Raw genomic sequence first — 8,988 nt, forward strand, 5'->3', positions numbered from 1 at the left:
ACTTGGTGTAATTGTCTGTCTTTGTTACTTGGTGTCAGTGTATGTCTGTGTTACTTGGTGTAAGTGTGTGTCTTTGTTACTTGGTGTAAGTGTATGTCTTTGTTACTTGTTGTCAGTGTATGTCTTTGTTACTTGGTGTCAGTGTATGTCTGTGTTACTGGGCATCAGTGTATGTCTTTGTGACTTGGTATCAGTGTATGTCTTTGTGACTTGGTGTCAGTGTATGTCTTTGTTACTGTGTGTAACTGTGTGTCTGCGTCACTGGGTATCAGTGTATGTCTTTGTTACTTGGTGTCAGTGTATGTCAAAATACTTGGTGTAAGTGTATGTCTTTGTTACTTGGTGTAATTGTCTGTCTATGTTACTTGGTGTCAGTGTATGTCTGTGTTACTTGTTGTAAGTGTGTGTCTTTGTTACTTGGTGTAAGTGTATATCTTTGTAACTTGGTGTCAGTGTGTTTGCTTGTGTTACTGGGTGTCAGTGTGTGTCTGTGTTACTTGGTGTAAGTGTGTGTCTTTGTTACTTGGTGTCCGTGTGTGTCTGTGTTACTGGGTGTCAGTGTATGTCTTTGTTACTGGGTGTCAGTGTCTGTCTTTTTTACTTGGTGTAAGTGTGTGTCTGTGTTACTGGGTATCAGTGCATGTCTTTTTTACTTGGTGTCATTGTATGTCTGTGTTACTTGGTGTAAGTGTGTGTCTGTGTTACTGGGTATCAGTGTATGTCTTTGTTACTTGGTGTCAGTGTATGTCAAAATACTGGGTGTAAGTGTATATCTTTGTTACTTGGTGAAAGTATGTGTCTGTGTTACTGGGTATCAGTGTCTGTCTTTTTTACTTGGTGTAAGTGTTTGTCTGTGTTACTGGGTATCAGTGCATGTCTTTGTTACATGGTGTCATTGTATGTCTGTGTTACCTGGTGTAAGTGTGTGTCTGTGTTACTGGGTATCAGTGTATGTCTTTGTTACTTGGTGTCAGTGTAAGTCAAAATACTTGGTGTCAGTGTATGTCTTTGTTACTTGTTGTAATTGTCTGTCTTTGTTACTTCGTGTCAGTGTATGTCTGTGTTACTTGTTGTAAGTGTGTGTCTTTGTTACTTGGTGTAAGTGTATATCTTTGTTACTTGGTGTCAGTCTGTTTGTTTGTGTTACTGGGTGTCAGTGTGTGTCTGTGTTACTTGGTGTAAGTGTGTGTCTTTGTTACTTGGTGTCCGTGTGTGTCTGTGTTACTGGGTGTCAGTGTATGTCTTTGTTACTTGGTGTCATTGTATGTCTGTGTTACTTGGTGTAAGTGTGTGTCTGTGTTCCTGGGTATCAGTGTATGTCTTTGTTACTTGGTGTCAGTGTATGTCAAAATACTTGGTGTAAGTGTATGTCTTTGTTACTTGGTGTAATTGTCCGTCTTTGTTACTTGGTGTCAGTGTGTGTCTGTGTTACTGGGCATCAGTGTATTTCTTTGTGACTTGGTATCAGTCTATGTCTTTGTGACTTGGTGTCAGTGTATGTCTTTGTTACTGTGTATCAGTGTGTGTCTGTGACACTAGGTGTCAGTATTTAGTTTAGTTCAGAGATGCAGCACTTGAACAGGCCCTTCGGCCCACCGAGTCTGTGCCGACCATCAACAACCCATTTATACTAATCCTACACTAATCTCGTATTCCTATCACATCCCCACCTATCCCTATATATTTCCCTACCACCTATCTATACTAGGGGCAATTTATGATGGCCAATTAACCTATCAACCTGCAAGTCTTTGGCATGTGGGAGGAAACCGGAGCACCCGGAGGAAACCCAGGCAGACACAGGGAGAACTTGCAAACTCCGCACAGGCAGTACCCAGAATCGAACCCGGGTCCCTGGAGCTGTGAGGCTGCGGTGCTAACCACTGCGCCAATGTGCCCCCCCACAGTGTGTGCCTGTGTTACTGGGTATCAGTGTATGTCTTTGTTACTTGGTGTCCGTGTGCGTCTGTGTTACTGGGTGTCAGTGCATGTCTTTGTCAATTGGTGTCATTGTATGTCTGTGTTACTTGGTGGAAGTGTGTGTCTGTGTTACTGGGTATCAGTGTATGTCTTTGTTACTTGGTGTCAGTGTATGTCAAAATACTTGGTTTAATTGTATGTCTTTGTTACTTGGTGTAATTGTCTGACTTTGTTACTTGGTGTCAGTGTATGTCTGTGTTACTTGGAGTAAGTGTTTCTCTATGTTAAAAGCAAAATACTGCGGATGCTGGAAATCTGAAACAAAAACAAGAAATGCTGGATTCACTCAGCAGGTCTGGCAGCATCTGTGGAACGAGAAGCAGAGTTAACGTTTCGGGTCAGTGACCCTTCTTCGGAACCTTCCGAAGAAGGGTCACTGACCCGAAACGTTAACTCTGCTTCTCGTTCCACAGATGCTGCCAGACCTGCTGAGTGAATCCAGCATTTCTTGTTTTTGTTTCTCTATGTTACCGGGTGTCAGTGTGTATCTGTGTTCCTGGGTGTCAGTGTATGTCTTTGTTACTTTGTGTCAGTGTATGACTGTGTTAGTTGGTGTAAGTGTGTGTCTGTGTTAAAAGGTAACAGTGTATGTCTTTGTTACTTGGTGTAAGTGTGTGTCTGTGTTACTGGGTATCAGTGTCTGTCTTTGTTACTTGGTGTAAGTGTGTGTCTGTATTACTGGGTATCAGTGTATGTCTTTGTTACTTGCTGTAAGTGGATGTCCGTGTTACTTGGTGTAAGTGTGTGTCTTTGTTAATTGGTGTAAGTGTATGTCTGTCTTAATTGGTGTAAGTGTATGTCTGTGTATCTGCGTATCATTGTCTGTCTTTGTTACTTGGTGTAAGTGTGTGTCTGTGTTGCTGGGCATCAGTGTATGTCTTTCTAACTTGGTGTCTGTGTGTGTCTGTGTTACTTGGTGTAAGTGTGTGTCTGTGTTATTGGTTATCAGTGTATGTCTTTGTTACTTGGTGTCAGTGTATCTCTTTTTTAATTGGTGCAAGTGTATGTCTTTGTTACTTGGTGTCAGTGTATGTCTTTGTTACTTGTTGTAAGTGTGTTTCTGTGTTACTGGGTATCAGTGTATGTCTTTGTTAATTGGTGTCAGTGTATGTCTTTGTTACTTGGTGTCAGTGTGTGTCTTTGTTACTGGGTGTCAGTGCATGTCTTTGTTACTGAGTGTCAGTGTATGCCTTTGTGACTTGGTGTAAGTGCGTGTCTGTGTTACTGGGTATCAGTGAATGTCTTTGTTACTTGGAGTAAGTGTTTCTCTGTGTTACTGGGTGTCAGTGTGTATCTGTGTTCCTGGGTGTCAGTGTATGTCTTTGTTACTTTGTGTCAGTGTATGACTGTGTTAGTTGGTGTAAGTGTGTGTCTGTGTTATTGGGTAACAGTGTATGTCTTTGTTACTTGGTGTAAGTGTGTGTCTGTGTTACTGGGTATCAGTGTATGTCTTTGTTACTTGGTGTCAGTGTATGTCTTTGTTACTTGGTGTATGTGTATGTCTTTGTTACTTTGTGTCAGTGTATGTCTTTGTTACTTGGTGTAAGTGTGTGTCTGTGTTACTGGGTATCAGTGTATGTCTTTGCTACTTGGTGTAAGTGTGTGTCTGTGTTACTGGGTATCAGTGTATGTCTTTGCTACTTGGTGTAACTGTGTGTCTGTGTTACTGGGTATCTGTGTCTGTCTTTGTTACTTGGTGTCTATGTATGACTTTGTTACTGGGTGTCAGTGCGTGTCTGTGATACTGGGTATCATTGTATGTCTTTGTTGCTTGGTGTCAGTGTATGTCTTTGTACTTGGGGTAAGTGGATGTCTTTGTTACTTGGTGTCAGTGCATGTCTGTGTTACTTGATGTCAGTGTGTGTCTTTGTTACTTGGTATCAGTGTTTCTCTGTGTTACTGGGTGTCACTGCGTATCTGTGTTCCTGGGTGTCAGTGTATGTCTTTGTTACTTGGTTTCAGTGTATGGCCGTGTTACTTGGTGTAATTGTGTGTCTGTGTTACTGGGTATCAGTGTCTGTCTTTGTTACTTGGTGTAAGTGTGTGTCTGTGTTACTGGGTATCAGTGTATGCCTTTGTTACTTGGTGTCAGTGTATGTCTTTGTTACTTGCCGGAAGTGTATGTCCGTGTTACTTGGTGTAAGTGTGTGTCTTTGTTAATTGGTGTAAGTGTATGTCTGTCTTACTTGGTGCAAGTGTATGCCTGTGTTACTGCGTATCATTGTCTGTCTTTGTTACTTGGTGTAAGTGTGTGTCTATGTTGCTGGGCATCAGTGTATGTCTTTGTTACTTGGTGTAAGTGTGTGTCTGTGTTACTGGGTATCAGTGTCTGTCTTTGTTACTTGGTGTAAGTGCGTGTCTGTGTTACTGGGTATCAGTGTATGCCTTTGTTACTTGGTGTCAGTGTATGTCTTTGTTACTTGGCGTAAGTCTATGTCTTTGTTACTTGGTTTCAGTGTATGTCTTTGTTACTTGGTGTAAGTGTGTGTCTGTGTTATTGGGAATCAGTGTATGTCTTTGTTAATTACTGTCAGTGTATGTCTTTGTTACTTGGTGTCAGTGTATGTCTTTGTTACTTGGTGTAATTGTGTGTCTGTGTTACTGGGTATCAGTGTATGTCTTTGTTACTTGGTGTCAGTGTGTGTCTTTGTTACTGGGTGTCAGTGTATGTCGTTGTTACTGGGTGTCAGTGTGTGTCTTTGTGACTTGGTGTAAGTGTGTGACTGTGTTACTGGATGTCAGTGTCTGTCTTTGTTACTTGGTGTAAGTCTGTGTCTGTGTTACTGGGTATCAGTGTCTGTCTTTGTTACTGGGTGTCAGTGTGTGTCTTTGTTACTTGGTGTAAGTGTGTGTCTGTATTACTGGGTATCAGTGTATGTCTTTGTTACTTGCCGGAAGTGTATGTCCGTGTTACTTGGTGTAAGTGTGTGTCTTTGTTAATTGGTGTAAGTGTATGTCTGTCTTACTTGGTGCAAGTGTATGCCTGTGTTACTGCGTATCATTGTCTGTCTTTGTTACTTGTTGTAAGTGTGTGTCTGTGTTGCTGGGCATCAGTGTATGTCTTTGTTACTTGGTGTAAGTGTGTGTCTGTGTTACTGGGTATCAGTGTCTGTCTTTGTTACTTGTTGTAAGTGTGTGTGTGTGTTACTGGGTATCAGTGTACGTCTTTGTTACTTGGTGTCTGTGTGTGTCTGTGTTACTTGGTGTAGGTGTGTGTCTGTGTTATTGGGTATCAGTGTATGTCTTGGTTACTTGGTGTCAGTGTATGTCTTTTTTAATTGGTGTAAGTGTATGTCTTTGTTACTTGGTGTCAGTGTATGTCTTTGTTACTTGGTGTAAGTGTGTATCTGTGTTACTGGGTATCAGTGTATGTCTTTGTTACTTGGTGTCAGTGTGTGTCTTTGTTACTGGGTGTCAGTGTATGTCGTTGTTACTGGGTGTCAGTGTGTGTCTTTGTGACTTGGTGTAAGTGTGTGACTGTGTTACTGGATGTCAGTGTCTGTCTTTGTTACTTGGTGTAAGTCTGTGTCTGTGTTACTGGGTATCAGTGTCTGTCTTTGTTACTGGGTCTCAGCGTGTGTCTTTGTGACTTGGTGTAATTGTGTGTCTGTATTACTGGGTATCAGTGTCTGTCTTTGTTACTTGCTGTAAGTGTGTGTCTGTATTACTGGGTATCAGTGTATGTCTTTGTTACTTGCCAGAAGTGTATGTCCGTGTTACTTGGTGTAAGTGTGTGTCTTTGTTAATTGGTGTAAGTGTATGTCTGTCTTACTTGGTGCAAGTGTATGCCTGTGTTCCTGCGTATCATTGTCTGTCTTTGTTACTTGTTGTAAGTGTGTGTCTGTTTTGCTGGGCATCAGTGTATGTCTTTGTTACTTGGTGTAAGTGTGTGTCTGTGTTACTGGGTATCAGTGTCTGTCTTTGTTACTTGTTGTAAGTGTGTGTGTGTGTTACTGGGTATCAGTGTACGTCTTTGTTACTTGGTGTCTGTGTGTGTCTGTGTTACTTGGTGTAGGTGTGTGTATGTGTTATTGGGTATCAGTGTATGTCTTTGTTACTTGGTGTCAGTGTATGTCTTTGTTACTTGGTGTAAGTGTGTATCTGTGTTACTGGGTATCAGTGTATGTCTTTGTTACTTGGTGTCAGTGTGTGTCTTTGTTACTGGGTGTCAGTGCATGTCTTTGTTACTGTGTGTCAGTGTATGCCTTTGTGACTTGGTGTAAGTGCGTGTCTGTGTTACTGTGCATCAGTGAATGTCTTTGTTACTTGGAGTAAGTGTTTCTCTGTGTTACTGGGTGTCCGTGTGTATCTGTGTTCCTGGGTGTCAGTGTATGTCTTTGTTACTTGGTGTCAGTGTATGTCTTTGTTACTTGGTGTATGTGTATGTGTTTGTTACTTTGTGTCAGTGTATGTCTTTGTTACTTGGTGTAAGTGTGTGTCTGTGTTACTGGGTATCAGTGTATGTCTTTGCTACTTGTTGTAAGTGTGTGTCTGTGTTACTGGGTATCAGTGCATGTCTTTGCTACTTGGTGTAAGTGTGTGTCTGTGTTACTGGGTATCTGTGTCTGTCTTTGTTACTTGGTGTCTATGTATGACTTTGTTACTGGGTGTCAGTGCGTGTCTGTGATACTGGGTATCATTGTATGTCTTTGTTGCTTGGTGTCAGTGTATGTCTTTGTACTTGGTGTAAGTGGATGTCTTTGTTACTTGGTGTCAGTGTATGTCTGTGTTACTTGGTGTCAGTGTGTGTCTTTGTTACTTGGTATCAGTGTTTCTCTGTGTTACTGAGTGTCACTGCGTATCTGTGTTCCTGGGTTTCAGTGTATGTCTTTGTTACTTGGTTTCAGTGTATGTCCGTTTTACTTGGTGTAAGTGTGTGTCTGTGTTACTGGGTATCAGTGTATGTCTTTGTTACTTGGTGTAAGTGTATGTCTTTGTTACTTGGTTTCAGTGTATGTCTTTGTTACTTGGTGTAAGTGTGTGTCTGTGTTACTGGGTATCAGTGTATGTCTTTGTTAATTACTGTCAGTGTATGTCTTTGTTACTTGGTGTCAGTGTATGTCTTTGTTACTTGGTGGAATTGTGTGTCTGTGTTACTGGGTATCAGTGTATGTCTTTGTTACTTGGTGTCAGTGTGTGTCTTTGTTACTGGGTGTCAGTGTATGTCGTTGGTACTGGGTGTCAGTGTGCGTCTTTGTGACTTGGTGTAAGTGTGTGACTGTGTTACTGGATGTCAGTGTCTGTCTTTGTTACTTGGTGTAAGTGTGTGTCTGTGTTGCTGGGCATCAGTGTCTGTCTTTGTTACTGGGTGTCAGTGTTTGTCTTTGTGACTTGGTGTAATTGTGTGTCTGTATTACTGGGTATCAGTGTCTGTCTTTGTAACTTGGTGTAAGTGTGTGTCTGTATTACTGGGTATCAGTGTATGTCTTTGTTATTGCTGTAAGTGTATGTCCGTGTTACTTGGTGTAAGTGTGTGTCTGTGTTACTGGGTATCAGTGTATGTCTTTGTTACTTGGTGTCATTGTATGTCTTTGTTACTTGGCGTAAGTGTATGTCTTTGTTACTTGGTGTAAGTGTATGTCTTTGTTACTTGGTGTAAGTGTGTGTCTTTGTTAATTGGTGTAAGTGTATGTCTGTCTTACTTGGTGCAAGTGTATGCCTGTGTTACTGCGTATCATTGTCTGTCTTTGTTACTTGGTGTAAGTGTGTGTCTGTGTAGCTGGGCATCAGTGTATGTCTTTGTTACTTGGTGTAAGTGTGTGTCTGTGTTACTGGGTATCAGTGTCTGTCTTTGTTACTTGGTGTAAGTGTGTGTCTGTGTTACTGGGTATCAGTGTATGCCTTTGTTACTTGGTGTCAGTGTATGTCTTTGTTACTTGGCGTAAGTGTATGTCTTTGTTACTTGGTGTAAGTGTATGTCTTTGTTACTTGGTGTAAGTGTGTGTCTGTGTTACTGGGTATCAGTGTATGTCTTTGTTAATTACTGTCAGTGTATGTCTTTGTTACTTGGTGTCAGTGTATGTCTTTGCTACTGGGTGTCAGTGCGTGTCTGTGATACTGGGTATCATTGTATGTCTTTGTTGCTTGGTGTCAGTGTATGTCTTTGTACTTGGTGTAAGTGGATGTCTTTGTTACTTGGTGTCAGTGTATGTCTGTGTTACTTGGTGTCAGTGTGTGGCTTTGTTACTTGGTATCAGTGTGTCTCTGTGTTACTGAGTGTCACTGCGTATCTGTGTTCCTGGGTGTCAGTGTATGTCTTTGTTACTTGGTTTCAGTGTATGTCCGTTTTACTTGGTGCAAGTGTGTGTCTGTGTTACTGGGTATCAGTGTATGTCTTTGTTACTTGGTGTAAGTGTGTGTCTGTGTTACTGGGTATCAGTATATGCCTTTATTACTTGGTGTCAGTGTATGTCTTTGTTACTTGGTGTAAGTGTATGTCTTTGTTACTTGGTTTCAGTGTATGTCTTTGTTACTTGGTGTAAGTGTGTGTCTGTGTTACTGGGTATCAGTGTATGTCTTTGTTAATTACTGTCAGTGTATGTCTTTGTTACTTGGTGTCAGTGTATGTCGTTGGTACTGGGTGTCAGTGTGTGTCTTTGTGACTTGGTGTAAGTGTGTGACTGTGTTACTGGATGTCAGTGTCTGTCTTTGTTACTTGGTGTAAGTGTGTGTCTGTGTTGCTGGGCATCAGTGTCTGTCTTTGTTACTGGGTGTCAGTGTGTGTCTTTGTGACTTGGTGTAATTGTGTGTCTGTATTACTGGGTATCAGTGTATGTCTTTGTTACTTGGTGTCAGTGTATGTCAAAATACTTGGTTTAATTGTATGTCTTTGTTACTTGGTGTAATTGTCTGACTTTGTTACTTGGTGTCAGTGTATGTCTGTGTTACTTGGAGTAAGTGTTTCTCTGTGTTACCGGGTGTCAGTGTGTATCTGTGTTCCTGGGTGTCAGTGTATGTCTTTGTTTCTTTGTGTCAGTGTATGACTGTGTTAGTTGGTGTAAGTGTGTG

This window comes from Heterodontus francisci, unplaced genomic scaffold, assembly GCF_036365525.1.
Source record: "Heterodontus francisci isolate sHetFra1 unplaced genomic scaffold, sHetFra1.hap1 HAP1_SCAFFOLD_310, whole genome shotgun sequence".
NCBI classification, from domain to species: domain Eukaryota; kingdom Metazoa; phylum Chordata; class Chondrichthyes; order Heterodontiformes; family Heterodontidae; genus Heterodontus; species Heterodontus francisci.